This window comes from Haliaeetus albicilla, unplaced genomic scaffold, assembly GCF_947461875.1.
Source record: "Haliaeetus albicilla unplaced genomic scaffold, bHalAlb1.1 scaffold_96, whole genome shotgun sequence".
Classification (NCBI taxonomy): Eukaryota; Metazoa; Chordata; class Aves; order Accipitriformes; family Accipitridae; genus Haliaeetus; species Haliaeetus albicilla.
In genome coordinates, this window is record NW_027212460.1 from 108492 (window position 1) to 133199 (window position 24708).

The 24708-nt window shown below is 39.3% G+C and overlaps 1 pseudogene; it reads right to left on the minus strand.

Annotated features, from left to right (window-relative positions):
* Positions 1-2586: 2586 nt before the first annotated feature.
* On the minus strand, positions 2587-24268 carry LOC138684136 (poly(A) polymerase gamma-like; annotated as a pseudogene).
* Positions 24269-24708: the final 440 nt, after the last annotated feature.

The window sequence follows — 24708 nt, forward strand, 5'->3', positions numbered from 1 at the left end:
GCTGCTCCTCTTTAAGGAGATTGATCGTGCATCCCTCACCCCTTCCACCTGGACCTCCAAGCCGCACACACAGCAACCAGCTAATAAGGCAGATAGAAACAGCAAAAAGTTTGCAGGAAGTCTGGTATCAAAGACCCTCCCTCACCCAGTCTTTATGCATGAGTAACTTTTCTTTCAATCACTTTGACAGAGCACTTGCTCCATAAACAAAGGAAAGTATTTCAGTTGAATTGTTGCAGTTTGAACTTTATTTAAAACAGCTGTAATCTAATCTGCATAGTCCTGGGGCAGTATTGAACTTCTGGAATAGCCAGGGAAACTCCAGAACAGTGACGTCACTCTGCACTGGGCCAAGCGCTGAGTCAGGGTATATTAAGGTAAAGCATGTAACCTCACCTATGCTGTATCAAGTCTGGGAAACTAGTAACCTAACTTCTTCCTGAACTTCTTCTTAACACCCTAAGAGTGAGAGGAACAAAAAAAAAAAAAAAAAAGTAAGAGCAATCAAAAGATAATTCTGCAAAGCAAAAGTAAAAAAAAATAAACAAATCCATGTAAATGCATATATTTTGATATCAATTAGCTAGGTTAGTTTGAGACTAGTTGCATAAATGCATATGCTGACCTAGAGGTTAAGGGCAAGACAGCCTTTAACAGCCTTGGGATACTCAAGTGGAAGAATTTGTTTAAAAGCATGGTTATATCACAGGGTTGTAGACTACTACAAAACACTTACTTTTCACATTTGCTTTGCTGTTTATCTTATCACCTACTTCAGCTTTAATTCCTTCAAATTCCTGATGGATTTTTATTTACACAGGTGCTGAAGTTGTATACCTACTGTAACTAGTACACAGACTTGACAGTATTTAAATACCATGGTTTTAACCTTGGTCACAAAACCAAGGTAACCATTTTACAAACTCAAGGTGTGGCTCTGCTAAAAGCCACTTAAGTTACATGGATTCTGTTTCTTAATTTTAACCTGTGAGTAAACCTAAGCTTTGCACTCTGAAGTTTTGGGGTTTTTGGAGGGGAGAAGGAAGAAGAAGACCTCTCAAACCCACTAAGGCAAATTTTCTAAGAGATAAATTGCACTTGAAGCAAGCTGGAAACCAGAGGTAATAAGGAAAAAAAGTAAGTATATGGCCATAGTCATGCTTTCTCCACAAGTTTGGAATACTAGCAGTAGGGGGAATGCAGGAGAACGAGGACCTCACAAGATAGCTACGTGCCTCTTGGGTCTTGTCACTAGGGTTTTAGGTGGATGCTTAAGATGATCAGAGCTCAGAATTGCTGTTTAAGCCAAGCAACTAATTTTAAAAGAATTCAGGGGTATCTCTTGTCCGCACAGCAAACTGGGACTTCTGCTGTCAATGCAGTTTGCAAGCTGCACTATTCAGAGGCTGTTAATTCAAACCCTGGAAATACTAGAAGCAGGAAAGCAGTGTTCCTAGTCTCCTCAAATTTACTCTACCATGACATTATCATTTCGTAAAACATATTTTTTGTGGCACTGCCCCCCCCCCCAACCTTACATTTGTTTTAGTTGTTTGGGGTTTTTGAGCAGATCCCATGTGTATTTAAAAAAAAAAAAAAAAAAAAAAAACCTTAAATTTCTCTTTGGAAGACAGTATTTTACAGTACATACAAAAATACTCTGGAAAAACATAGAACTTCATTTACAAAAACACCAAATTATAAAGAAATTACAATAGAGAGATAGCATAACATTTGCTTCATGTGATCAGGATTTCTCCCCAGACCAGACCTTCAGACTACTACAAGTTTTGATGTAATCATGTAGACAGCTTTCAGGCTTTATCTGAAACCATTCTCTGCATGCCAATTGCTTTCAAGACTGTACCTTGCAGGTGGGTAGTAGTGTCACAACAGCCTTGGCTATTGCAACATTTAAGTACATCTTCAGCCATGTGTTCTGAGTTTAGCTTTACTACCCAGTGACAACAAAAAAATCCCATCAAGTCTCGTGCTGCAGCAGTCTTAAGACAAAAATCAGATACAATGGCAAGGGACATGTCTATCTTCTCCACATCTTGGTAGCATCCTCTGCTGCATTTTCTTCAATATTTAAATTATTAATGGACCTCCATGGGAGGCAATACTTGTGTAGTGCATGGCTGCGTTAGGCAGAGGAAAGCTACTAGCTGAGAAAGCTGAGTACTATTGTGATAGGTGCACAGAAGTGTATGTGCCAAATGGGAAAATAATTTAAGATAAGAACAATATATGCACGTGCACTAGGAAAGCACAAATGGATACAAGCACGTTCATATACACTTTGAACGACAGCGTGCTTGCAGTGACTAGTTAACCTGTTTACACACATTCTGAATCCAAGTCACAGGACAGGTTGGGTTTTGTGGCTTTTTCAAAAGCTGTTTCAGCTAGTGATAGTTAAGACTTTTAAAAAGACTAATAAGGATAACTCTTACAAGAATATATTTGGGAAATGAAGACTGAAATAAGTTAAACTAAAAAGCATATTTTTGTTTACATCAACAAACACATAGAGTATTTGTGTGAGGTAGTCTGGGCACTGGAACAGTCCGTTCAGCTTTCCAGTTAGTCCACTGAGTAAAACCCCTTCAAAATTATGTTGTCTGTAGATCTGCTGATGACATCTTCTGGATTGCCACCATCTTTGCTGAATCCTGGCCAGTTAACTAGAAGAACAGAATACACAGGCCCAGAATAATTGCTATGCTAAAATTACCCTCATATTTGAGTACAGCTTCCAGTCAACACATTAAGTGTATTAGTGGCCATTCTTAAAACATTTAGACAAGACTACCATTACCACACGGCAATCTCAAGCCTCGCAAAAAGTCTTATTACCCAAACCTTGAAATCTGTACTTGAAATATTCAATAGTAGGTAACAGTTCTGCAAGCTGATTCTTTACAAGTATCAAAATTGAGCTTTTTCTAGTTGTTCTTTGCCTCTGCCTCAAATCAGAGGTCAAGCCACACAAACAGCTGTTTAAGGAGAGTTATGTATAGCAATAAAACAAATCAAGCATTAATCGAAAGCTTCCACAAAAACAAGATTTAACTAGCAACTCCACACTGTCATGTCAGCAGTGGACAACCTATTGAGTAGGCTGCTGATTTCTAAAGCAGCAAACCTATCAATATGCATTCAAAAATCATCTGGCAGAACAAGATTAGCTCATACTTTTAAATTTATAAGATTCATATCCACTTCATTTTGAGATTTTTTTTTTTTTTCCTGAATTAAGAACCGCTTCCAAATAAGTCAGTTCATTCAGCAATTGGTCAGTGCAGTAATATACAAGTACAGTAGTATTTAGAGACCCTGCCACCAGACCAGAAACAGTCACTAGTGCCAGATCTTGGAAAAAAAAAATTGTTTAATAGCTATACAGTATATTCGAGACAATTTCTCATACCTACATCCTAGGAAAACTATCATTATGCTTAAATTTAGATTCCTGAATCCACTGGGGATGTATATATACATTTCTTCTCAGTTATGTCATTCATTGTACATCAATAATTAATTCTACTTCAAACACTCCCTGGCCTAGACCCCCCTCTCCTTACTTTTTCTCTGTCTACTAGTTTTTGGGGGCATTCTTCTGATGTAGGTGAGCAAGGTCCTTTAGTGGTCAGTGAATAAGGTCATTTAAGTGCAGCATTCTTAGGATCTGTAATTGGAGTCCCACTTAATTCATGCTGTCCTTGGACAAAATGTGATCCGCATGGAGAAACTGTGTTATGTCCTGGAATGGTGCACCCAACTGGAGCTCCCAATGTTCTTATTGCAACTGTAGCCTCCAGTTCTGTAGGAGACACTGAGCTTCTAGAGTTCAGCCATGAAATTAAAGACTGGATTCCATCCGCTACTTCAATACATACTTGAATCAGTAACAGAAATGGAGAGTCCCTTGGACACTGATGGCACAGCTACATGAGGTAGCACCATCAGATTTCTGATACACAGCATTTCTGTAAAAGTCAAATGCCAGAGTTATAAAATGCTAGTTTGTAAAATACTGTACTTTTCCTTTCCAGAAAGTCCATGCAAGACAAATGTCTATCTTCTTATCTCATTGTCGCACTCTACTGAACAACAAACTCACAGGCAATCTAGAATGAGATCTTCATTTTGCTGAACTTCAGACCGCAAATTTAAACTTAAGCATTTTCTTTAGTCAGTCTCTATGTACTTGCACTGTTTTCCAGGATAGTATATCCAGCTGTCGTGGTTTAACCCCAGCCAGCAACTAAGCACCACGCAGCCGCTCACTCACTCCCCCCCCATCCAGTGGGATGGGGGAGAAAATCAGGAAAAGAAGTAAAACTCCTGGGTTGAGATAAGAACGATTTAATGGAACAGAAGAGAAGAAACTAATAATGATAATGGTAACACTAATAAAATGACAACAGTAGTAATAAAAGGATTGAAATGTACAAATGATGCACAGGGCAATTGCTCACCACCCGCCGACCGACACCCAGCCAGTCCCCGAGCGGCGAATCCCTGCCCCCCCACTGCCCAGTTCCTATACTAGATGGGAGGTCACATGGTATGGAATACACTGTTGGCCAGTTTGGGTCAGGTGCCCTGGCTGGGCATGAGAAGCTGAAAAATCCTTGACTATAGTCTAAACACTACTGAGCAACAACTGAAAACATCAGTGTTATCAACATTCTTCACATACTGAACTCAAAACATACCACTGTACCAGCTACTAGGAAGACAGTTAACTATATCCCAGCTGAAACCAGGACACCAGCACTCTGTACTGCTTTTCATGAATGTATCTGCTCTACCCATACAGGCATCCAATTTTTTTTTTTTTTTTAATGCTACTGCTACAGTACCAAACAGTCTGAATACAGAAGGCATTACTCATTTGGTAGTCTTGGGCTATTACTCTCAAGATTACATATTCCTCCTGTGCTGAAGTAGTTTATGAACAAAGAGACTTCCCAGGAAGTGACAGACACTTTTACTGCACAAGTTCTCATACTGCTGCACCAAATCATCAGCAGCTCTAGTGTTTCTGTGATCAAGATCAGCACTTCATTAGAACATGCTTGGCATTAACCATTTTTTTTGTTAGAAAGAACAGCTACCTACTTATAAAACACTCCAGCTTCAAGTTACACGCTAACCTAAGGGGAACTACATTCAAGACCAAATAATTGCTCTGTTATCATGTTCTTCTTTCTTCCTATATGTGTTCACATACACTGAATTAATTTTTTCAAGGATTTCTTTAACCTGTCTCTCCCCATGTGCCCAAAGGAGATGACAGCTTTGTTCCTGAAGCCATTAGAGCGCTCCACATGCTTATGAACAACATAGATTCAACACAAAATCCTAGACCTCATTCACATTGCGAGTCAGTTAAAAAGCAGCTTCTTCACAGTTTTAAGGTTATGGTGCTAACCTTTATCTCTCTGCTGTAGAAGGGTCCAATTTAGAAATCTTATTTAAAGAAGAGACATTATCTGGTGTTCTGGAGTCTGTGTCTCTGGAACTGTCCAAACAACTTCCATCTGAAGAAGTCCTTTTGCACTGAAGCCCACTAGCATTTTGACTAGCACCTAGCATGCTTTGCTGAAACAACAACAACAAAATAATGAAGTAATTATTAAAGCAAAAAAAAATGCCAGAAGAGCCAAATTTTTATTATACCTTCTTTCTTTTCTGTAAGGTTTCTGCAGGCAAAAAATAGTGGAGATGCTTTCTCTTCACATGAGCTGCCTCAATCTTCATACCATCCTTTAGCATATTGAGGTTGTTAGCCTGGCTGGAAACTAACAGGAAATTTAGCGTTGTAGCTTAGTGGGAATGTTTGCATTAGGTATTTGTCAAAGTTACACATGGTTTCTTTAGAAGCAGCAAGCCTTTAAGTCTGTCCAGCCCAAACAAAGAATAAGAAGTTGTCCCAAGATGAACGTGACCCAAGATGCCCATTTCACATCCAGTACAGACCAGGTATGTAATAGCTATTTAAGTTCAAATATACATTTATGTGCTCAGTTACAGCTGTGGTTTGCTAATCATGCAGCTCACATCTGAGCTGATTTTAGCCTGAAGGAGATAATACTCCTTAACCCTTAGTTTTCTGGTTGAAAATAGATCTAGAGGAATTTCTGAATCAACCCAACTGTGCTCAGCTGATGAGAGACCAGACACCTTAATCAAGATTTAGACTAATTTTTTTGTTTGATATTTACTGTGGTGATTGGGGGGGGGGCGTTTCACTAATTCGGGTGTTAAAACTCTATCTGTCCAAGACAGTCTAGATTTTAGGGACATCTGACTTATCAGAACCACCACAATTTAAACCAGTTTTTCTTAATTGCCTGCAAAGAACCTTTTATGCAACTAAAAAATGCTATACTAGCACAGAAGTTATTACAGAATTAAGTCACATTTAGGTAAGTTTAACAAGCCTATCATGAGCATAACTGGAAAGTCAGCTTACTAACATACAGAGTGGGAATCAAAGTAAGGACATGCAACAAAAACAAAAAGGCTTATAAGTCTTTCTACAGGAGACCTAGAAGTGAAATAAAAGCACACATATGAACATTCACACTGGTATGAACAGTTGCTTCAAAGTAAATTCAATAATGTTTTTATGGAAAAGTGAGATAAAGTTCATTTAACAAAAGCCTTCCGAACTATGAGCCTTATACTCTTGAGCCCATCAACTTGCCCTCTAGAGATATTCTCTCAAAGTCAAGGCACATGATAAAAGCTTTCTTGCATGTAACTACTGGCCACTCCCACATTTGCCAAGGGATATCACACCTCTCAAGAAACACCTTTTCTGTTCAATCTCTCTGGATTCAAACCCTGTATCTGAAACATATTGTCGGCTGTGCTTCACTAAACTAAGAGCACACAGCTATGCTAATAAAGTTTGTGCATAGAAATACAGGATTTAACATTAGTTCTAGCCTCTTAGCAGTACATAAACCTTGTTGACATAATTTACATTTGCCACAACATTGAAACACAGTGCCACTGGATGTAACGTATAAGACAAGCATCAGTTCAGAGAAGAGTACAAGTCTGAGGAAGTCACCCCACCTGGCTTGAAACTCAGACAAGAGTTTTGATGCTTTTTTTCTGTGTTTTTCTCATATCCCAAAGCATGAGCTAAAAAGAAGGTCAGCTTTTACTGCATTTACTCATGTTGTCTGAGCAACACAACACACAGCTCATGCTGGTACCATGGATAAATGTTTGTTTGAACTGATGAAGAGTTTAAAGGAGCCCACCATTAGAACTTTTTGCCCAAACACACTTGTCACTTCAGAAGAGTAACCTGATTTCCTTAGTTCATCATTATGATAGCTAGGCATGAGCCTGACAGCACACATGCACTTCTGAAAGGCACAAGAGCAGGCAGCTTGGGAAGAAGCAAACAGATTGTGGCAAAAAGACCTATACTTTCAAATGACTGCTCACCCCAAAATCCCTTTATTCTAGCATTATCTAACAACACTTGAAATATTACTTTATTTCTACATCTATCAAAAGTAATAATGGAAGATGAACATGAAGATTTACATGCGAGACTGCATGTCATTACAAGGTGACCACTCACTGCCTTTCAAAGTTCTGGGATGATATCATACATAAACTGTTATTTTGGAAAAAATACTCTCAACAGGCATTAACAACTTATTTTAGAGACTGATACAGTTAATTCCCACTTTCAAAGTTCAGCAACTGACAACTGTTTTTGACAAGTGTAGCTACACCCAGTAAATGGACATCTCCTGGCTTCACATCTGACTGTCCACCTCATGAATCGCAGTTCCTTTGTGAGAGTTTACTATGATCTGCAGAGCAGTTATTTCACGTGTGGTATATGGTATAGGACTTTAGTACACACTTTTGTTTCAAGATGGACTTACTGTGCCAAAGTGTCAAAACAGTATGTTTTTCAGGCTAATCTTCTATGTATCGCGCTCGGTAGAAATATCTAATAGCTAATACCAGAAGGAACCACAATTCACTTTGTGAAGCAACTTGCACTAGAATAAAAAAATGAAACCCTACCAGACTAGAGCAAAATATAGGCTTACCTTTGAACGACTGTATAACATACGTTAAATCAACGTTAACACTTGCTGCATTTTCCACTTTCCTAAATACAATTCCAGGAAACCACATTGACATTGACACATATCCACTCCTAAAAAGACAGATTCACAAATCTATCATTTATGCACAGATGCCAATTATCTGGATGCTAGTATGTACTCTCAAGAAGGGAGTAAGCAAAACAATTTAGTTGTATGCAGCAGCTAAAGATTAGAGTCAGCCCATACTTAAGTTGTCTGAGAACTCCTCCCTGAAGTTCTCCCTTCTTTAAAAAGATCCTACATGCTCAGAACCTTACCTGTGAGGCCTCATACCTACAAAACAGTAGGTACGTAACCGAACATCTCTCGCAGGTAAGCTGAGGTGAATGAATACAAGCAAAGTGCAATACTGTTGTGGGTTGACCCTGGCTGGATGCCAGGTGCCCACCAAAGCCATTCTATCACTCCCCCTCCTCAGCTGGACAGGGGAAAGAAAATATAACGAAGAGCTTGTGGGTCGAGATCAGGACGGGAGAGATCACTCACCTGTTACCATCATGGGCAAAACAGACTCAGCTTGGGGAAAATTAACTCAATTTATTACAAATCAACCAGAGTAGGGTAATGAGAAATAAAACCAAATCTCAGAACACCTTCCCTCCACCCCTCCCTTCCTCCCAGGCACAACTTCACTCCTGGATTCTCTACCTACGCACCCCAGCAGCACAGGGAGACGGGGAATGGGGTTTATGGTCAGTTCATCACACGTTATTTTCTGCCGCTTCATCATCCTCAGGGGGAGGGCTCATCACACTCTTCCCCTGCTCCAGCGTGGGGTCCCTCCCACAGGAGACAGTCCTCCATGAACTTCTCCAATGTGGGTCCTTCCCACGGGCTGCAGTTCTTCACAAACTGCTCCAGCATGGGTCCTTTCCACAGTGTGCCGTCCTTCAGGAGCACACTGCTCCAGCATGGGTCCCCCACGGGGTCACAAGTCCTGCCAGAAAACCTGCTCCGTGGGCTCCTGTCTCCACAGATCCGCTGGTCCTGCCAGGAGCCTGCTCCAGTGCAGGGTTCCCACGGGGTCACAGCCTCCTTCGGGAACCCACCTGCTCTGGTGTAGGGTCCTCCACAGGCTGCAGGTGGATATCTGCTCCACCGTGGACCTCCATGGTCTGCAGGGGGACAGCCTGCCTCACCAGGGTCTTCACCAGGGGCTGCAGGGGAATCTCTGCTCTGGCGCCTGGAGCATCTGCTCCCCATCATTCTTCACTGATCTTGGTGTCTGCAGGGTTGTTTCTCTTACATGTTCTCACTTCCTCTCTCCGGCTGCTGTTTCTGTCCCAGCAACTTTTTTTCCTTATTAAATATGTTATCACAGAGGTGTTACCACTATCGCTGATTGGCTCGGCCTTGGCCGGTGGCGGGTCCATCTCAGAGCCGGCTAGTATTGGCTCTGTCAGACACAGGGGAAGCTTCCAGCAGCTTCTTATAGAAGCCACCCCTGTAACCCCCCCCCCCACTACCAAAACCTTGCCACACAAAGACAATACAAATACATTGGCCAAACTGTATTTCAGAAAAGTAATGAAACTCACTGTTTACAAAGTTCTCATCTGCCAGGGAAAGACTGGCTTTACATGTGCAATAGATAGAAATTAATTCCTCTCCAAGTTTCCAACTAGCACACGAATTTCAGATTCAACAAGGCCAATCCTAATAAGAACAAGAGCCATTTACTCATTTTTAACTGTATCCAGCACATTTGTTATATGCCTTTTTACAATACAATGCTAATACAAAAATGCTAACCAGTCAGTAAGTAGTAAGTTTCATTCAGCTGAGCAGATACTGGATATTTATATCACACACAGTATAGTTTGAGAAGTTTCCAGTGACATTTGAGCTTTAAAGTTTCCAAAGACAGAGGTAAACAAGTTTAACTTGTACTCTTAACGGGTCAGATACAACACTTCAACATATGACCTATGATGAAAATATCAACAAGAAGCAGATTCCCAGCAGCTCTGGCTGCATTTTGAAGAGCAGCAAAACTCCTTTTTGCCCCTAAGATCAAGGAGAGCAACAGTTTAGAAAAGGCTCAAGCACAACTGTTCAATTACACCTGAGTAAAGATGCAATTCTTCCTGCAGATTGACCTGTGAAAAGAGTTTACCCTTTTCCAGGCAAACTCAAAAAATATAGTTCCTTTAATAAACAAATGATCTAGTCAACACAGTCTCAACAGAAACTTGCCCAAGAAATGTATCATGACCAGAAAGGCTCTTCATTTAAATGAAGTACTGGCATTTTACCCTTTTACCTAAAACACTGCTAGCTTTGAAAGCAGTCAGAACTCTACGTTCTTCAAAAGTATCTTATGTTGATGAACAACAGAGATGTGTCATCTATTCCCAAATCCATTCAAGAGTTGGTGAACTAAACTTGTTCTTATAGCAGACAAACTGAAGCAAATTTATCTTCTGCTTTTCATTTTCCCAGATGCAAAACTAAGCCCCATTTGCTGCCATTTCTGTCACTGCAAAAAACATCAGCTTTTACTGGAGCCAGAACTTTCCTCATCTTTATTGTGAGATACGATAAACTTTGTTCACTTAAAAACATTTCACATCAAAAACTATTTGGCTCTAAGCCCTCTGCCCATAACTCCTTGTTGTATACCTAACTGCAACTGACATCAAGCTGTAGCTGATACGATTTTTAAGTGAACACATTAAAAAGTTCAGGTAAAAGGTATTACCTATTAGAGCTATTTTTAAACATGAGAGAAGATGTCTTTTAGAGGTAGCATAAGAATTAAATTATTTGCCTTAAAGCGCAAGCCAAACTTTGAAGTATAACCAAGGTGCCCTCAGAACAGTGGTCTGTTACACAGAGCTATTTCGCTTGCTTACTTGAGCAAAGCAGGTAAAGTACTCATTTCTTAAGAGTGAGAACACCACATACATTAGAGTACCTTAATTCCTCACCGTTTCCCCTTATTTCAAGATTCACAGTTAGTCAGCTGGTTCACACAGGTTAAACAAGTTATTATTGGTGTATCTCCTTTGAGACAGTGACAAATGTCATGTCGTAAGCAGTCATTTTCTCTCACTACAGTTGAAGTGGTTCTCACATTACATTTCACAAAGTAGATCAGCACCCCTGCAATGTACCTATCCACTACCAAGCGTGCTGAGATGATAATTTTCAGCACTAAACATAAGATGCCTGAGCAAACTACTAGATTAAAAGTTTGTAAATACTATTTATCAGCATTCAGATGCTCTGTGCAGACGGTCAGGTTTCACCTAGATTAAACAGCCTTGTTTCACTTCACTGGAGAAAAGGAGGCTCTGGAATAGGCTGACTACATAACCAGAGCAACTTAGCATTGAGTGTAATCTAGTCCTAAATTAAATATTACATCCAGTAAAAAAGTTATGAAACCAAGTCTTCTAAGGCTCTACAACAGTGGTCTTCAAAGTGGGGGGGGGGCAGGGTGTATGCCGGGGGGTGTACACCAGGGGGTGCACAAGACAATCCACTGGGTATGGGAAGAAAATACTAGAACTTCAGTAATGTGTATGTAACTTGTAAATAAGTAGATATATACTGCAACTATGTGTTTAATTTTTTTTTTTTCTCTCAGGACTGCACAAAAATCTGGAGACCACTGCTCTCTAACTCAGTAAAAGATCTAACTCTCCAGTGTCCACTACACATCTGATGACATCAAGTAATCCCCGTTTACTTCAGACTCTGCGACAAGGAACATCTTCCTAACTGAAGCAGTGTTGGGTAAGTAGTCTCCTTAGACTCCTTGCATCTGCTTCTCCAGATGACACAGAGCATCTGACCTTCAGGCATATGCACACTAACCCTCTTTGTTCCTTCTCATCATGACTTAGATCTTTAGGTTAACTTCTGAAACAGCAAGATTTATGTTAACTTCCCTTCACAAGAAAGCTTTCAGTTTTGCTGATGAACTGTCTACTTAACTTGGTACTGTATTCCATGCCTAGTTGCAGAGTTGAATGCTTTATTTTTGTTAACTGTATTAACTAATGAAGTGCAACACTGAACTGAGTGTCAATTATCTATTGAATCCACATTCAAAGCAAGTCTTACCACTCTAAGTGATGCTCTTCAGTGGAGGCACTAGCAGTCAGCACAATACAATGTCTAGAAGAAAAGAAAAAATAATATCCTAGCTCAGGACTTTGTATTCCTTCAAGTGAAATCAAAACTGCCTTAAATGTATAGAATGTGACTTCCAGACATGACAGATTATATCCTGCATTCGGCACAGTATTAACTGAAGAAAAACTGATTACACCCTTTATAATTGCATTCTGCTACATTCTAAGTATCAGAGTTGATTTCTTTTAATAAAAACAGTGTCAGTGGCATAACACATATAGTTTTTCTCTCTTCCCTCTACTTATCCTTACCGAAATTCATATGACTACCTCCAGTTTCTGAAAAACAAACACCAATGCCATCTTCTATTTAGACTGCAAGCTAAAACTATCTATGCTAACCAGTAAGTAAATAATTTCAAGTTCAGATAACAGATTTCATACATAGTTGTATTTCTGAAAGAAGTTCTGTGGTTCAAAGAGCTTTGGTCAGTCCGATTTTCCTTGGAGAATCTCATTTGTAACTGCAAGACCTATAATTAAGGTTGAAAAACTTATTACTTTTTTTTTTTTTTAAAGACTAGCAGAGCATGATATAAACTTTATAAGATAAAGGTTTTGAACAATGATTGACAGATCAAAAAGCAGGGATTCCCTTGACACAATGCAGGTCTACTACAACAGTTCATTGTAAAACTGGTCCCTTATTGCCTGCAACAGATATACTTCCCAGAGAACTCTTCTGCCTAAAAGGGCGGAACACCTCGCAGAATATAACCAATTCAGATAATGTGGTTTCATAGAGGAAAATTTATACTTTTTAATCAATTAATATGCATGGAAAGAACTTTACCATGTTTTAACTCCTCTACCGCTACCGCTCATGCTGATGTAGATACGTTGTATGTAGAGTTCTGCTGTGGATAGGCTGGGGTAATGATAGGCATTACATGATATCGGTCTCATCAGTTCACCTATGATGTTAAAACAATTGTGCTCAGCACCAGCAGCTTAGCTTAGAAGAAAGTTTAAAGGCTTCCAAATTCAATGTCTACATACCCTAGGGTCCCATACTGGTAAGTTAAGATTGCTCTCTTCGTGTTGTTTCAGCAATACAGGTTTTGGCCATTCCCTGTATAAGAAAAGCCAGTAACTAACTGTCCATTTAAAACTCTGCCATGTAATTCAGGGTAGGATTGAATGTTGTTGGTGTAAATCTTATATAAAGAACTACCACAAAAAGTGTAACTACTTTCTGCAAATTAAAATAGTCATAAATAGCTCTTACCATTTTGAAAAAAAACAAGAACGTCTTAATCAGAGTAGTAGCCAAAGCGTTTGGCTAGAGCTGATACATTCTTGCTACTAGCATGGCCCAGGAAACCCTACCAATGAATCCCAGCATGTTGGAGTAAATGCCACATCATACAATGGATATGCTGTCATTAGCCTGTAGTCTTTCAATACCCAAGTATATTCCTTCAAATTTACAGCACCAACCTCACAATCTATAGAATACCTAGTACACTTCAGCCTCAAAGTCAGTTATTTTTTCAGTGCAATGAGGCCAAAATTGTTGGTCCTCACAGCGATGAGAAAAAGAATCATTACCACACCACTTCCCAAAATACTGCTACTCTGAAATTTGCCTGCACTGCTACAGCTACTGCTTCATCCAACTTCCCTTAAGAAAAAGGTTCTACCATTCTTCTAGCACTTGCTCTAGTCACATGCGCAAACAGTATTTTCTTATTCCTTATGTATCGAGCTTTTATACTTCACTTGGCATTTTTATCCTTTGTAGTCAGGTTCCTGATAAGCAACGCAGCACCTTGTCCTGTAGGCACTCCCCTCTTCTCCCCACTCTACCCTCATTAAAAAACACACAGAATCTGCCCCATGGGGGTAAAAAACTGTTATTTAAACAGCTATCCAAAGCTGAAGGAATTCTAATGTTATTATTTTTTCAGCATGAGGTACCTCTGAAAAGTTTAAAGATCACAAACAATCACATTACTCACATTTTGCCCACAGTTTAATTGCAGTGTGAGCCAGAAGTTCTCTTTATTTGGCACTAGGTGTAGTGTTTCATCAGTAACTCTGCAGCCTGTAAGAAAAAATGTTGAAGCACAGAACTTCCTAGTAACATCTTGTCCTGGGTTCAGCTGGAATAGAGTTAATTTTCACAGGAACCTGGGAGGGGGCACAGCCAGGACAGCTGACCTGAACTAGCCAAGGAGGTATTCCATACCATGTGACATCATGCTCAGTACATAAATGGGGAGCGGGCTGGGGGGGCTCTCGGCTTTCAGTGGGGGAAGTGGCGGAGCATTGGGTTCTGGGTGGTGAGCAGTTGCACTGTGCACCACTTGTTTGGTATATTCTTTTATTAGTACCGTTGTTGCTGTAATGTCTTTTTTTGTGTTGTCCCAGTAAATTGTCCTTATCTCAAAGCTCAAGGATACTTTTTTTTTTTTTCCTTTTCTCCTTTCTGATTCTCCTCCCCATCCCACTGGAGGGGGGCAGGAAGAGTGAGCGAGCGGCTGCGTGGTCCTTTGTTACCAGCTGCGCTGAAACCACGACACAGGTACAAGTTGTTTTTATGCTATGCTGGATCAATAACTTACAGTTTATCCTTCAAGTCTATGAAAACAAGTTTGGATTACTTGCTTTGTATTACCTTAAAAATTAGAGATTACACGTAACTTTCAGTATCACGTCAGGTAACTGGTGCCCTCAACAGCTTTTTCATACTTTAGACTGCAGCCAACAATTTTCAGTAAGGCCCTTCCACAGGATTCCGAAAGCTAGGTTTCTTTCGACAGCCAGGAACAATTAAACCAGTGAGTGTTAAACAGTGAGCAAGTCAGGCTTCAGTATTTTAAATTTGGGGTTGGTTTTTTTTGTTTGTTTGTTTTGTTGTGTTTTTTTTTTAATGAACTACCACACATTCTTCTCTATCAAGTGCTCTACCTATTCATCTGAAGTAGTTTCTGTGGCAAACTGGAACAATGTGCACACCCCAATCAAAGAAACATGAAACACAACTTGAAACATCTAAATTTCAGCCCACTCACCACCTCCTCAGATCTCAAGTATACAGGGGATCAGTTTCTGCATCTTGTAGAAACTTGGGTTGTGTAATGTGCATTCCACACCAATTTTAGTAATATTTTCTTTTTAAAGATGTGTAAATATGCTTACCATTTAAGCTTCATATACATCTTATATCCAGGCTTCTGAGATGTGAGTCATCTCTGAGATCAAGCTTATCAGAAACAGTTGGCATAGACAGTCTTGCAAACATGAGATCAATCTTAAGAGGAAGAAAGTGCCAGCCATTAGAATGCCACACAGTTTGCAAACAGCACACTAGTGGGGGACAGTCATTCAAGTCTAAAAAGAAAGGTTAACATTTGTATTTAGAATTATGTGACTATAGATACATCTCCCGAGATTTATTGACCAGAAGACTCCATAAAATTTCTAAAAGTTCCATATTTTATTTACAAAACCTTCATTGCATCACCCCTTTCTTTTTAAGCTAGGGAAAGGAAGAGGGGTTTTTAAGTTGAAAAAAAGATTACTCTAGACTTAGAATTTTAATTAAAAAGGAACTTAAAATTAATCACAGAATTAAGACAAGTTCAATCACCTCAACTATACTTCAGCAAAGGAGAGAGCATTTTCTTTAGGCAGTAAGCCCTTTTGATCCTGAAGTATCTGGGGTTTAGTACAGTCTGAGGCAAGAAAATTATTCTGTGAATGTCTGTACCAGATAAAGGCCACAAAAAGGTCACTGAATAAATGTCTTCATAATAGTGATACCAAGCAGTAACTTGCTTAGGTATTAGAGCATGCAGGTCTTTATTAATTGTGTAAGAAGTATTCAAGATACCAGGATTCCTGCAGCTGACAAACCTAGGCAGGAGTCAAATGAGTACTTTTACTTTCCATTTTCCAGATTGTTTGTCCCATGACCACTTCATTTTGGATTTGCAGCAAAACATTTAGTCTGCTCACATGTTTCACACAGTGAACTACACTATACGCATCCCTCTGTAGAAAGCTCACTTGTCAGAGCTAAGAAGAGTTAGCAAGGACACTTCCTCTGCTCCCACTCTGCACGATCCTAGAGATAAATGCTATTCAAGCAGGCTACCTTGGTCTACAGCACAGGTTTAGAAAAAAATGTCCCTGATGCTCCCATGCCTGCCAGGCTTCCTAGGGGCTTATTTTCCTATAAGCAATGTATTCTCCTGGGATAGGTTGTGGTCCAAAACAGCACAGTCACAGGTCCCTGGAAAAGTTATCCTATTCCAAAGCACGAAAAAAATTTACTCACTTAAAGAAAAAAAATGCTTACCTCAAGGCCATCAAACTCAAACTTGACAAGTGGTACATATGCATCTTCAACTGCCTGTAAAGGAGAGGATAACTGTGTAAGAAAAAATGTTTTGCTACTTTAATGTTTCTCCTAAACTACGATCAAATGCAGAATTTACACTGCTAACTACTCAGTATAAAGACTGAGCTGCTTCCAAACCAAAAAAAACTTATTATAAGCTGCAAGCAGTATAGCACTAATACAGTACTAATACTAGCATTCAGAAGTTATTTAGCCAAGAGATTCAGAGGCTGATCATGTATTGTAATGAACAAACAGTGCACAATGAGCCATCAGTATCAGAGGTTGTAAGGTACTTACCTTGGTGGTGAGGAAGAAAAGCAAGAGATTTCCATAGCTATCTTACTACTGGTTAACATCCAGAGAAATCTAGAAAATTCTGTCCACATTTGACAGCGTGCACAAGCCTCCTGTATTTTTATTTTCTACCATGCCTGAGATGCTATCAGCTACCTTATGGGACAATTTCCAATTTTGTAGACCACTTGTTAGAGCTGTGCCACAGCCCACTGAGTCTGTTTTCAGGTGGCAGTCTTCTAAACGAAGGCTCATTAGCTATGCATATGAAATCTTTCAAAATGTCTGTACAAGGAAGACTAGGCTGACAGAAACACTTCTCAGGAGTTTGGTTTTATACGCAAGGTACACAACATAGGCACCGAGGGTGATTTTACAAGGCAGTTTTGCACGTTCGCAGCACAGCTCCTATTAACTTTATGTAAAGTTGACTGTGTATCTCTTCTACAAAGTCTCAGGCTGAGTCTCAGAAACCTTTCCACATCACATTCAACTTGCTTAGATCTCAGGCTGCCCCTTCCTCTACCTGCATGCAGTTACCTTATTTCCAAGCCCCTTACTACATCTAAAGTTAAAGCAAGGCTCCTAGGGACAATCTTGCTTTTTGATACTATAGCCAACTCATTCCCAAACCATGGGTAGGGAAAAAGTGAACCACAAAGAGTCTTATGTGATGTACAGTCATTGGGGAAGGGAACCAAAAGCTTGACTTCAACATTTTCATGCTGCGTAAAGAGTATTTTAGAAGGTACTCAGAAACAATTCCCTTTTTAATTTTGGTTTGTAAGACAACAACTACCAATATGAGTCTTCAACATGAATATTCTTATTGTAGGAGTTGCACAGTCTATCAAAGAGAGAGCTTACTCACTCTTAGATTTTTTATTTCCTCCTGATGTTTGAGTTTTTCAAAGAACGACTGAAAGAAATCCTATCTTTCTACATGTCTAGGAGCAACACAAACAGCATCTATGTCAGCACCTGCAAAGAGATTCCATTTCTTCTGTTACCATTGGAAGACACTTTCAAACATTAGAACTATGACCAGACAACAAAAGTTTACCTTTACTGTGTATTTCAAGCCTGTAAGAACCACACATAAATATTTTGCCACCAACATTTGCTACTGCTGAAGGGGAAAGATTCTGTGGGTAGAAGAGAAAGAGTTTTCTGTAGAATGTAAAATACACATTGAGCTACGTGCAAGTTTAACTAGCATGTAAGTTATTTAGAAAGACTACAACAGCCTCCATAAACAATGTCTTCTCCCTCCCGTACTGAGTTGTTAGTCTAATAGACTGATACTGTTTTTCTGAAGTGAGTGCTTGCAGCTCACAAACAAAACAAAAAAAAGATGAGTAATGTAGCAATCATTTCATCAATTTAAACAAACTAAGACCTACTATCAGTCTTCCCTGCAGCCAGCCCACATAAATTAACACAATCTAAGAGCCATACCAAAGGCAAGTCTAGTGTAATAATGCCAAACTAGATTGAGTGCTGTAGGCTGTTTGGGGCAAGATTATTGCCCATTTACCATCTTTCTCACCCCACAATATGTTTTTTCAGCTTTCTTAACTCCTACAAGTCAACTGATGGAGCCAATTCACAAATTTATTCAGTGCCCCAAGGACTTGAAGAGCTTGATCTGAAGTATCTTTTATACTTTATTTCAATGACAGTTATTACGGATCTCCTTGATACTTAAGAAAGTTAAAAGTTCAACTTCAGCATAAATCCTAGTTTCTTTAAAAGAAACAAAAAGGCTTCAGCTGTTTTGATAAGAATGTATCAAAAATCCTTACCTTGCTCTCACCAAGTTCTGAAATCCATTCTTTGACCAAGTTATTCAGCTTACCAAGAATGACCAGCCTGTAAAGAAAACTCATGTTAAGTTTGCCCTAATCGCCCCCCCGCCCAAGGAGATCAACAAATTTGACAGTCTTGTTATACCCATGGTTCAGTTCTTCCTCATCTTCAAATACCCCAAATGCTTTCATCACTTCAACCAGCTTCTGAGTATGAATGCAATCTCTATCCTTAGGAGGAGCCAAGCTAATTGGAGAAGTAATTCCACAGTGCCTTTGAGGCTGGTTCTGCAGCCTAAGAGTACTGTGGGAGACAATAAAATACTGAAGACTCCATAAAAGAAAAAAAAAAAAACAAACCAACCACCTTACTGGAAAACACCCTTCCACTTAACCGGTTTCCAAATCAGCTTCTGTTCTTTTGCCCAACATTAACATAAATGAGGAAAAAAAGATCCTGCTTATGGTTTTTAGATAACTTGACCTAACTTAGAAGTCACAACTACTTTTTTAAAAAAAAATTGTGGATATAAGAAAAGATCCAAGTTGCTACCCTCTTAAGACAGCTTATTTGCATTGCGCTAGAGAGTTATAACTGATTGCCAGGAAATGAAAAGGTTTGAAGTTCACGAAGGGTGACACTACATACAGCACAAGTTTTGGACATAAATGTGTTTCATATCAGTTTTGATTTAAGGATATTCCCATCAGCTTCTTGCTAACATTAAACAAGACAATTTAACACTGGCTTCTTTTAGTTCAATGTCTTTGCTGTGCTTCTACTGATTCTGGAAGGACATTATAGTTTATTGTAGAGGAAGGACATATAACAAAGTGGTCTGTTAAACAGAGTTGTTACAGCAAATTCAGCATTACCTTGGTTTCGTTTACAGAAGAGGATGAATGAAAACATCAACCAATCTGCAGCTAATGTTGCTAGCAGAGCCTTGTGCTTCTAACACAGTGTTCAATTTTTATAGTTCAGAGGCGTAGCTGTACATACATCTGTTTTAATCTAAATCCAAGAGCTGTATGTCAGCACGCAGAGCAGCACAAGTTAAGATCTGTTTGTAGAAGGTGCTCAAATCTGCTTTAACTAGCTCACTGCCCAGTTAGGTTGAGCAGGACACCAGGCACCTGGGTTTGGAGGCCCACAGGGTTACTGCCCCTGGAACTCCAAGCACAGCAAGGCATCATTTTCACCTCCAACCCTCCACTTGCCCTGTCTGCTTAGACTTCTTTGCAATCAGAAGCAGCACAGGACTGACATGGCAGGACAACATTAAATTAAAAGCAGCATGAGCTTTTTTTTTTTTTTTTTTACACCATAGAACCCTTGCTTTAGAAAGGGAAAAATGGAGAAAGAAACCCCTACTTTGCATTACCAGCTGAAAGCAGGAGAGAGAAAGGAGTGGGACAAGGAAGTGAGGACTGTACTTAATGGATCAAGGGTTTCTACAGAAACACTAGTAGCAAAAGGGGGAGACACATTAAAAAGGTCTCTACAACTCATCATGCTTGTCAAAGAGTCCATATCCAACCCCTAAGGCTAAAGGGATTAATGATGCCTTTATTCAAACCAGACATTTTCCTATTTCATATATGGACAACTTCAAATATTAGCTGGGTTAGTCGAGAGATGCTTAGAACTATTTAAGGCATCTGACCCACTTTGGCTGGAATGGGATGAGGAAGTGCTCAAAGGACAGCTTCAACACTTGATTTTAAAAAGATTGCTTATTGCAGCTCCTTATTTCTAATTGTTGCCTTTACTCTTCCACTGAGGAAAGATGGATTTCTCTCTCTCAGAGTAGCTTTATCCAACTATAGACATGGCTTTTAGTCATCTAGTGGGTTCCCTCCGCCTCCCTTCTCTATGAGCTCATTTTTCAAACTTTTTTCTATGCGTTTTCCAAAAAGCTGGAGCGGGGGGGAGGGTATTAGAACTGTAGTCCTATCAACTAGTCTCCCCAGTCAGAACAGCTGTTTACTTGCAAGTGTAACTAGGCCTTGACCTAATTTGCCTTGCCTTGTTTATAGGCATTGTCAATTTCCACTTTATAAGTAAAAATAGTCATAATTAATATTTTCCTTCTTATGATATCATTTTCATAACAAATACAGAAGGAAAGCTTATGTTTAATTGCTGTGCATTACATCTAAATTAAAACAACTACAGCAGCAACTTCTTCCATGTTTTACACATTACTTGCAGTGTACAACTTGCACTTCAGAAAGTTTGCACAACACAAGAATGGGTTTTAGACTTTGCTAGCATCCAAGATCTTTCCAGGCTACAGAAGGCCACCATCTGCCTTTTGTTGCCCCATTCTTCCTGCAGAGGCTATAATTAGAGATTGACATAAAGGACAATATCGATTAGATATAGCAGATATTATCAACAGCAAATTCTCTTAGTCAAGAGTAGATGTTTTTCAGTTGCCTGCATGTATTACTGAAAATTTGATCTCACAACTTAAAAGTTGAGCAAAATGGCACTTGGAAAGCTTTACTGAGAATGACTTATGCCCAATAGAATTTGTTCCCTTTTTGGAATTAAATAAATAAATAAATATCTTACTTCTCTCTCTCAACTGTACCAGACTGCCAGGCATATACAAAGAAGAGATCTTAAAAGAGAAAGTAGCATGCATGGCATAATACCTATTCATCCATCAGCCTTCTGTTTAAATGAGAAGTCTCTGGCAGTTTAATATTTTGCCAACTCTTGCTATGATTTGTCCACCACAGTGAACAGCTCCAACATGCTTCAGTTCCAAGAGATCCTAATTTTATACAAGAAGTTAAACTGATTTGTTCCAAGTTTTGTCACTTGTTTATAGCTTCACAAAGCTGCAAGCCATTTATCCTGCATACTCCGAGAGACAACGGATAAGTTCACACTATTACAGTTCAGGGAGTTGCAGCCATCAGGGCGGTGTATGAGCCTTCACTGTGAATGCATCTCTCTGACTTATGAGGTCAGCCTGCCTCCAGCTGGGTAGAAATTTATCACTCCAGCCTTTTCTACCGTCACCACTTGGGAGGAGGAATGAATGTAAATCAGCTCCTGAACCCTCCAAATTGATAGCACAAAACAAAACAAAACAAAACCCCCAAACAACAAACAAACCAAATCCAACCAAGCAAGAAAACCCCCAAACCCTGTGACGTTCACTGAAGTAACACCAGCTACACCTTCCATTCCTACTGCACAAACTCATGCTAAAAAAAGCCTGCAGACACCTGCTGGCAAGTTAAAGCACCTTGTTCCTGATGCCAGCATAAAGATAAAGCCACTTTTTTTTCTGCCTTGAAGCTGGGTTGGTAGCCTGAAAGCAGTGCCAGCATCCCGTATAGCACAGATAATAACTCACCTTCTCTCGAACTTGTTTTATCTTCTTCCACGTACACTTCCTATGCTGTTGCCTCACAATGATGTATTTGGCCTGCTCTTGTCCCTGAATTGTTATTTTCTTGCTTCCTGAATTGGAGATTTTAGACAATCTGTGGAATGGATCCTGGGTTTTGTTCTGGTTTATCTTTAAGATTTTATAAACACAGTGCACCCTTACAATCTATCTATAACACATATCTTCCAAAAGGAAGGACTGACCTGACACTGCAATAACAGATACAACAGACTCCTCTCTCTCCAACTGAGAGAAAGCAGTTTGGCTATTTGGGCTGACTAAATTGAAGAAACTCAAAACTGACATAAAATAGGAGTGTTGACTTTTCCAAGAATTTGCTCAATCAGTGTCAACTAAGTTGTTATAAAAAGAATGTTGGAGGCTGACTTCTATTAGAACCCCCAAAACTTCCTTAGTTTGGCTAAATACAATTTTGATTATTCTAGTTATACACAGTTATTAGAACAGCATTACTGGAATCTGAGGAACATACATGCCCAATGTGGCATCGGACGGATGTTTCGCCTAATACTTTAACTGCCAACATGTGCCTACACCAGGTAACATGATGACATTTACATAAAGTGCTTGTAAGAAAAAGCTATTTGTAAAAAGCTGAAAGGGAAGAAAATACTAATTTACGTCTCCTTAAGCAAGGCGTAATTGTATAAGGCTAAATTTACTTTTCAAATACATTATCTGTTGTTGTCACAGCTTACAACTCTTTAGAAACAACCTGGCAAATTCACGTCAAATTATTAGGGGGTTCTAGAAATCAATTTCTACAGCCCTGTTCAGCCAGAAATCAAAAGGGTGGCTTTCCACCTGAGCCTTTAAATGTTTTTAATTCTGATATGTAATTATGGTTTCCTCCCAAAGAGTTCCTTTTTCAGGGTCTTCTTTTCAATCAGGTACTTGAGTTTTATTTTAAATAATTTTACTGCAAGCACAGATTCCATTTGTTAAACCCAACCCAAATTAGGCCATTTAAAAATTAATGACTGCTTGTATTCTCCACAACTATCTTCTGCATACTTACTTCATTATAAATCAGCTGTTGCAGAAGTTAAGTGCTATGGCCTCGTTTAACAGCTTACAAATAGTAATACATTGGATTTCTGTAGAATACATAGAGTCCCCAGCCTGCTCTGCCACCTGCTGAGCAAATTGTACTGGCTCTCGCTGGATGACCTTTTGGAGTGGAGAGAGGAAAAAGCAAAAAATCCCATTTGGTTTATCTGAAGATCATTTTTTAAAAGACATTCTAAAGTTACAGTTTCTTACCAGTGGTGGGTATTGATTGTCTTTGGGGGCCCAGACGACTTGCTAATGCTGGCTGTCTTTGCACAGGAACCTGAGAGCCCTTGTGAATAAACACAGACAGTTGGAAAATAAGCTCTACTAAAATATAAGAATCGCTGCATATGTTGAAATAAAGCTTACCTTCTCTTCCAACGACCTGCTGGTTGACAGAGAGGAAGATGTAGAAGGTTCAGCAGCAGTCACCAGAGCAGCAGGAGGTATAACAGTATTGAGTGGTGGTGGAGGCAGTGGCAGCTGCTGCTGTTGTTGCTGCCAAATCTGTTGACAGAGCCTTTTTGTGTAGCCAGCTCCACTCTTGAAGTTGTTCACAGCCTGGAAGCAGAAAAACGTTTACAAAAAAGGTAAGATGAAACTTCAGCAGATATACGAACAAAAGCCTTCAAAGAGGAAAACTGCTTGTGTATTCCTGTAAATGCTATCAGTCCTAAAAGAAACCAACATACAGATATTTGAACACATCACATTAAACACTGATATTAATGACTGGTAACTCCGAGTAACTGTATGTAATGTACTTCAGTGTTAACACCGAATTTGAAAGCGAGGCAATCATGTTAAACAAAAGTGTGACCTGAATTTGCCAGGTTGTCTCTAAAGAGTTGTAAGCTGTGACAACAACAGATAATGTATTTGAAAAGTAAATTTAGCCTTATACAATTACGCCTTGCTTAAGGAGACGTAAATTAGTATTTTCTTCCCTTTCAGCTTTTTACAAATAGCTTTTTCTTACAAGCACTTTATGTAAATGTCATCATGTTACCTGGTGTAGGCACATGTTGGCAGTTAAAGTATTAGGCGAAACATCCGTCCGATGCCACATTGGGCATGTATGTTCCTCAGATTCCAGTAATGCTGTTCTAATAACTGTGTATAACTAGAATAATCAAAATTGTATTTAGCCAAACTAAGGAAGTTTTGGGGGTTCTAATTAATTATAAAAACACATATATGATTAATAGGTGAATATGGTCTTTAATTGAGAGCATGAAGCTAGAAATGTTCAATAGTGTAAAAAAATTCTAGTATGCAGCAAATAACTATACAGTTTTGACATTTCACTATTGTAACATCTGAAGATGTAGCATAGGCTGTGTCTTGATGTTTCAACTAGTCTTTTTCCTACTATCTAGTACAGCGAGAAGTCCCCAACCTCAAGGTTAATGAATAAAACACATCTCAAAAAAACATTAGTAGGTTTGAGTTCTGAAGGTTTTA